Genomic DNA, 8,177 nt, shown 5'->3' with positions numbered 1-8,177 from the left:
CACCGCCATTCAATATGATCATGGCTGATCATCCAGCTCAGTAGCCTGTACCTGCCTTCTCTCCATACCCCCTGATCCCTTTAGCAAAAAGGGCCACATCTAACTCCCTCTTAAATATAGCCAATGAACTGGCCTCAACTACCTTCTGTGGCAGAGAATTCCACAGACTCACCGCTCTCTGTGTGAAGAAATATTTTCTCATCTCGGTCCTAAAAGACTTCCCCCTTATCCTTAAGCTGTGACCCCTGGTTCTGGACTCCCCCAACATCGGGAACAATCTTCCCGCATCTAGCCTCTCCAACCCCTTAAGAATTTTATATGTTTCTATAAGATCCCCCCTCAGTCTTCTAAATTCCAGCGAGTACAAGCCCAGTCTATCCAGTCTTTCCTCATATGAAAGTCCCGCCATCCCAGGGATCAATCTGGTGAACCTTCTCTGTACTCCCTCTAAGGCAAGAACGTCTTTCCTCAGGTTAGGAGACCAAAACTGCACACAATACTCCAGGTGCGGTCTCACCAAGGCCCTGTACAACTGCAGCAGAATCTCCCTGCTCCTAAACTCAAATCCTCTTGCTATGAATGCCAACATACCATTTGCTTTCTTCACTGCCTGCTGCACCTGCATGCTTGCTTTCAATGACTGGTGCACCATGACACCCAGGTCACGTTGCATCTCCCCTTCTCCCAATCGGTCACCATTCAGGTAATACTCTGCTTTCCTGTTCTTGCCGCCAAAGTGGATAACCTCAGGGTCTTCTGACAGAGTTGCAACCTAAACTGTTCACACTACTCCAGCTTTGCCCTCACCAAGATTTTAAAAGTTTTTGCCACAATCTCCCCTCTTACATTCTATGTCCTGGCCAATGAAGCCAAGTATCCAGAACGCCTCCTTAAACCATGTTATCTACCTGCACATTTATATGTATAGCAAGAAACTGCAGATGCTTGTTTAAACTGAAGATAGACACAAAAAGCTGGAGTAATTCAGCGGGACAGGCACCATCTCTGGAGAGGAGAAATGGGTGACGTTTCGGGTCGAGACCTTTCTTCGGTCTGAAGTGTGTCTATCTTCCATATATATGTATATGTGTGTATATATTTATTTATATACACACACATGGAACTTTTTTTTCTCTCATTTATTATATTGTTTACAGTGCACTACATTGACATATTCTGTTGTGCTGCTGCAAGTAAGAATTTCATTGTTCTATCTGGGACATGACAATAAAACACTCTTGATGCTCTGTTCCTCAATATTCCCTTGTGCCCTACCATTTATTCTATCACGTTTGGCCTAACACCATTTGTCCTCCAACAATACATCATCTCACGCTTGATAGGTTTAAATATATCTGCCATTGCTCAGCCCATTCTACTAACATCAATATCATTCTGTAATCCAAGACTCCTTTTCACTATCAACACCACCAACTTTTGCATCATGTGCAAACTAATTATACCTTCAACATTCATACCCAGACCATTACTGTATATAAACAACAGTAAACGTGTGAACACTAATCCCTTAGATACACCACTAGTCACAGGTTTCCAATCTGAATGAATCTCACAAAATGGATCCTCTTTTTGACCAAGGAATTTTAAAATCTAATTTGCCATTTGTCCTGGATCTAATGTTCTGGACCGGTCCCCTATGTGAGATATTGTTAAAGACCTTACTGCAGTTCATTGGTGAACAATTGGAAACAATTTTAGATGTCTATATTCAAACTTTGTTGCAAAGTATTCTTGCTACTTATTAAGCCCACGGTTTTACACAATATAGTCTTTTATAGATCACTAGGGATCCCCGATACCATCTTTCCTTTCCTTCCATGTTATTTTACCATTCCAATGTTCAAAAAGAACATTTTTATATTTACTTCATTGTGAGTTGTCAGCAGTGAGCATTGTGCATTTGCATTTCGCTTTGCTTCCCAAAATGGAGCTTTTTGTATTCGGCTCTTCATTGATTACTTACTCCATCTAGTTTCTATTGTTTTCATAATACTTCAGGCTCAATTATATGAGATGAACTGGTGAGGAGAAATTAAGCAGAAGGATAGTTTTCTGTTTGTTTTTATTTATGTGTTTGGAGCCCTAGAGGACATTATATGGCATTAAGAGCAAAATCTGTATATATAAAAATGACAACTTGCCGCCTCAAAAGAAATAACTAGAATTAACCAGCCAATATCAACTTTAGCAATATTTATAATGTGCAAAAAATCTGTTGTTAATTTTGGAAGGAACAGAATAATATTTGAAGTATTAGTTAATCTCTTATGGCTTGGATTCAGGGAATCGGGGCTAAATGAAGGTCAAACGGAGGCTAACTGGACTCTTTCTGGAGAGGGGTAGAAGCCATATATCTCCAAGATATACAAAGGGTGGTGGGTGTATGGGACAAGCTGCCAGAGGAGGTAGTTGAGGCTGGGACTATCCCAACATTTAAGAAACAGTTAGACAGGTACATGGATACGACAGATTTGGAGGGATATGGACCAAACACGGGCAGGTGAGACTAGTGTAACTGGGACATGTTGGCCGGTGTGGGAAAATTGGGCTGATGGGGGGGGGGGGGGGGGGGGGGGGGCTGTCTCCACTTTGTATCACTCTTATGTCTCTAAGATGTGAGAAAGAAAAGGAAAGCATGAGGGAGAGAAGGGGGTTAAGAGGAAAGTAAGGAATGAGAAGGATTGAAGGTAGCAGATAGTTTTGCTATCTTGCAGTTATAAATTTTATTTCACATGCACCATGGAACACATGGGGTAATGTTCGCTATTATACTCCACTCCTCTGGGTGAGGACTAGGAGAGAATTGTACATGGTGGAGAGTTGAGGTGGGAGTAACTCCATGAGATCCAAGACACCTTCTTTTCCTATTTACCCGTTGGCTGTGCTCTTAGAGCATGTAGTGGGGGTATGGAATTGAGGCTTTGCCCCAGTTCTCATCATAACACATCTCAAATGAAAATGGCCTCTGAGCTCCCTTGGAGTGACTTGAGAATACAAAAGATTCACTATAAATGTCAAAACCTGGTGGCACCTGCAGACTCCTCTGACAATACATCAAGAGGTGATTGAGAACATTAATCTTTTAAACCATCAAACTTTGAGTTTAATTTATAAGTAGGTATGAAAGATTCAGATTTAAATACGTACCAATCATATATATGGATGTGGTTAAAGGATTGATTATATGCACATATTCCTTGTATATGCACATACTTGGCCAATAAACTTATTCATTCATTCATTATCATTTTATCTTATGTAAAGAATGTACATCTTGAAGTTCTCCTAAGTATGTTTTTTTTTGCATATACAACAACATGGAAATTATATGGATTCAAAATATTCCTGTCCATGTTCCCAACCACTTTCATCACCATGTCCTTTCCAAGGCTTGAACACTGAATGAAATTCATCCACATCTACAGATCTTTTCATCTATTTAATTTTCCTTAGCATACATATCCTCTCCAGTCATTCATTGCCATGGATTCTCTTGCTCCTCGTACACCAGGATCTAGTTTAGTTTATTGTCATGTGTACCAAAGTACAGTGAAAAGCTTTTTCCATTACATGCTATCCAGTCAGCAGAAAGACTAGACATGATTACAATCAAGCCATCCACCGTGTACAGACGCAGGATAAAGAGAAGAATGTTTAGTGCAAGATAAAGTCCAATTGAAGACAGTCTGAGGGTCTCCAATGAAGTAGAAGGTAGCTCAGGACCGCTCTCTAGTTGTTGATAGGATGGTTCGGTTGCCTGGTAACAGCTGGGAAGAAACTGTCCCTGAATCTGGAGGTGTATGTTTTCCCATTTCTCTATCTCTTGCCTGATGGGAGAGAGAAGAGGAAGTGGTTGATGCCAGAAGCATTGGTTATGCTGCTGGCTTTTCCATGGCAGCATGAATTGTAGCAGTCAATGGAAGGGAGTGATGGTGTGGGCTGCATCCACAATTCTCTGCAATTCCTTGTGGTCTTGGATGGAGCTGTTCCCAATCCATGCTGTGATGCATCCCAATAAAATACTTTCTGCGGCACATCGGTAGAAGTTGGTGAGAATTGTTGGGACATGTAGAACTTCCTAAACCCACTAGTGATTATTCATTCTGCTACTACACTACAGTCTTCTGGAAACCCCAGCTGAGCTCTCTCAATCACTCTATCTTTTACCGGCTTCCACAAACATGGTTAAAATGTATTTTTGTTTGATATACCTTTTATTTCTGCATCTCATCATGAAAAATTATACAAGTATGGAAATAATAGAACAATTTTGGGACCAACGTTCCATTTTTTATTAATTTCAGTGAAAACAAAGAAATGAATAAAAATGATATTACAACACTATAGCACTGATGTGCCTTTATTCCAGAGACAAAGAAGAGAACTAATGATGGCATATTTAGCAAAAACAAACTGCTGGAAAAACTCAGAAGGTCTGTGTGTGACAGACCATGTTTTTAGGTTGGGACCCTTCTTTAAACTGAGTTAGACTTTTAGTCTAATTAGAGATACACAATTCTAAGGATTCCTATGATTCAAACTACAGTAGTATCAAAAGTTATGGAAGAGAGGAACTCAAAATAAATTAGTTTACCCCACAATTTTTTTTAAAGAGGTACAGCATGGAAACAGGCCCTTCGGCCCAACGAGTCCACACCGACCAATGATCACCCATACACTAGTTCTACAGTGCTCTCCAAAATGTTTGGGACAAAGACCCATCATTTATTTATTTGCCTCTGTACTCCACAATTTGAGATTTGTAATAGAAAAAATCACATGTGGTTAAAGTGCACATTGTCAGATTTTCATAAAGGCCATTTTTATACATTTTGGTTTTATCATGAAAAAGAAATTACAGCTGTGTTTATACATAGTACCCCCATTTCAGGGCACAATAATGTTTGGGACACATGGCTTCACATGGCTTCAAAACTTTTATTCCTGTTTATCAACATGAGGACCAAAGTTGTGCCAATGAAATTCAAAGAAGCCATTATGAGACTGAGACACCAGAATAAAACCGTTAGAGACATCAGCCAAACCTTAGGCTTACCAAAATCAACTGTTTGGAACATCATTAAGAAGAAAGGGAGCACTGGTGAACTTACTGATCGCAAAGGGACTGGAAGCAGAAGAATTCTCTCTAGAAATAAAGAAAAATCCCCAAACGCCTGTCCGGCAGATCAGAAACACTCTTCAGGGGTCAGGTGTGGATTTGTCAAAGACCACTGTCCGCAGAAGACTTCATGAACAGAAATACAGAGGCTACACTGCAAGATGCAAACCACTGGTTGCTGCAAAATAGGATGGCCAAGTTACAGTTTGTCAAGAAGTACTCAAAAGAGCAACCACAGTTCTGGAAAAAGGCCTTGTGGACAGATGAGATAAAGATTAACATATCAGAGTGATGGTAAGAGCAAAGTATGGAGGAGAGAAGGAACTGCCCAAGATCCAAAGCATACCACCTCATCTGTGAAACACGGTGGTGGGGGTGTTATGGTCTGGGCATGTAGAAACATAGAAAATAGGTGCAGGAGTAGGCCATTTGGCCCTTTGAGCCTGCACCGCCATTCAATATGATCATGGCTGATCATCCAACTCAGTATCCTGTACCTGCCTTCTCTCCATACCCGCTGATCCCTTTAGCCACAAGGGCCACATGTGCACTTTAACCACATGTGATTTTTTTCTATTACAATTCTCAAATTGTGGAGCACAGAGGCAAATAAATAAATGATGGGGCATTGTCCCAAACAAAGGGCACGATATGTTATCCCGTTATCGCATCCTGCACACTAGGGGCAATTTACAGAAGCCAATTAGCCCACACAACTGCATGTCTTTTGTATTTCCCAAGAATGATTTCACATATGTAAGGGTTCAAAATTTCAAAGTCACAAAGTCGTGCTTATTGAGGCCAGTGCTGATATTTATTTTCCCCTACTCCCCTTCAACAGGAGATGGAGATGCATCTCTCGGGCAATGATGGGCGAGGATGAAGGAGATGCCCACCCACTACCACTGGAATTTTTAAATACAAAGAGCCAGAAACTTAGTATCACCAGATCCTGCCTCGCTCAGCCAGCTAAGGGCACCCATGAGGCAGGCCACAGTTAACAATCTGAAATACTAGGAGCAGCAAGCCATGAAACTGCCAAAGCAGCCCAGTGCTTTGGAGATGTGAGATGGCAAGATTAATGGGAAAGTGCAGGCTGTAGTTTAATTCATAACGTCTGGTGAGTTAGTGTCGTGAGGATGTCATACACTTCTCCATCACTCCAACTCACAGGCATTAATACTCTACATTTCCTGGCTTGTGCTCTCCTTTTATGCAGCAACAAGGAGCAAGTGAGGGAAATCTGTTTTGTTTGGTTTAGTTAGAAACACATCATGGAAACAGGCCCTTCGGCCCACTGAGTCCGTGCCGAACAGTGATCACATCCTTGCCCACCACAGTATTGTACTCAAGACCAGTGATAGACAATCTAGCCTAAGAAATGGAGTCCCCCAAGGCTTGGTACTGGCCCCCATGCTCTTCAATCTCTGTATCAGCGATCTTCCACGCACCACCTCACGCCAGTATGGATAGGCAGATGACATGGCCCTACTACATTAGGACAGGAGCTGGTCAAAGTTGAGGATGTGCTCTCGGCGGATATGGAACTTGTCACGGGCTACCTTAAGACCTGGAGACTAAAACTGAGTGTGGCAAAAACCACCACAACGGCCTTTCACCTGAACAACAAGGAAGCTCAATGCCAGATAACCGTCACCCTCAATGGGTCACCCCTACCCTACAACCCATTTCCTACATACCTCGGGGTGAAACTAGATCGGCAGCTGACCTACAAGCAACACCTTGAAGCTCTCCGTGCTAAAGTCTCAGCACGGAACAACCTCCTGCGTTGCTTGGCCGGATCGTCATGGGGCGCCAGGACATCTACTCTTCGAACCAGTGCTCTTGCACTCGTGTACAGTGCCGCTGAGTACGCCGCCCCAGCATGGTGCCGCAGCGCTCATACTAGCAAGCTAGACGCCACCCTCAACGACACCATGCGGATCATCACTGGCTGCCTGCGCCCTACTCCGACGGACCTCCTGCTGGTGCTCGCAGGTATCGCACCCGCCAAGCTGCACAGAGAGTTCTTCACTCATAGGCTGGTGTGCAAGGCCCCATCGGACGCCAAACATCCTTTGCACCACCTCGCCCAGGATTCACAGCAACTGGGACCTTAACGCCTGTCATCTCATCGCCCTTTCTCCCGTCATGCAGCGACCCTCTGTGGCTACGGTTTCAACATACTAGGAGCATGGAGAACCAGCTGGGAACAGACATCGCAACCTCCTCAATTCACTGTCGCACCGAACACCACAGCCCCACCCGGCTCGGACATGCCCCGCAAAGAGTGGGTCGCCCTGAACCGGCTCCGCACAGGAGTCGGCCGGTTCAACGCCAACATGCATCGTTGTGGGTTGCGTCCATCAGCAGCCTGCGTGTGTGGAGCAGACCAGCAAACAGCGCAGTACGGCATTTTCGACTGCACTGTCCTCACGGCACTCGACAACAGCACATTGCACTGGCTACAGCGCCTGGAGGGCGTCACATAATTTCTGCTGCCTCAAACGCAAGAAGAAGAAGAAGAAAGAGATTTATTAACTTTTCTGTTGAGCAGTTTGCCAGGTTGATGCATGTGAAGATGTGGCGGCAATGGAATTGCTGTGGTTGGTCAAGGCAGGGATTATCGCAACGTTTAAGAACGATTTGGAGGGGTACATGGATAGACAGGTTTAGAGCGATATGGAGGCTTGGAGAGGATGTTTCCACTTGTGGGAGAGTCAAGGACTAGAGATCATAGCATCAGACATAAAGGACGTTCCTTCAGGAAGGTGATGAGGAGGAATTTCTTTAGTCAGAAGTGGTGAATCTGTGGAACTCTTTGCCACGGAAGGCTGTGGAGGCCAAGTCAACGGATATTTTTATGGCAGAGATAGATAGATTCTTGATCTGTACGGGTGTCAGAGGTTATGTAGAGAAGGCAGAAGAATGGGGTTAGGAGGGAGAGATAGACAAGCCATGATTGAATGGAGGAGTAGACTTGATGGGCCAAATTGCTTAATTCTGTTCTTATCACTCATGACCTTATGACCTTATA

Source organism: Rhinoraja longicauda, chromosome 8 (genome assembly GCF_053455715.1).
Source record: "Rhinoraja longicauda isolate Sanriku21f chromosome 8, sRhiLon1.1, whole genome shotgun sequence".
In the NCBI taxonomy this organism is placed as follows: domain Eukaryota; kingdom Metazoa; phylum Chordata; class Chondrichthyes; order Rajiformes; family Arhynchobatidae; genus Rhinoraja; species Rhinoraja longicauda.
The sequence above is the reverse complement of the archived record's forward strand: the minus strand, read 5'-3'. Positions refer to the sequence as shown.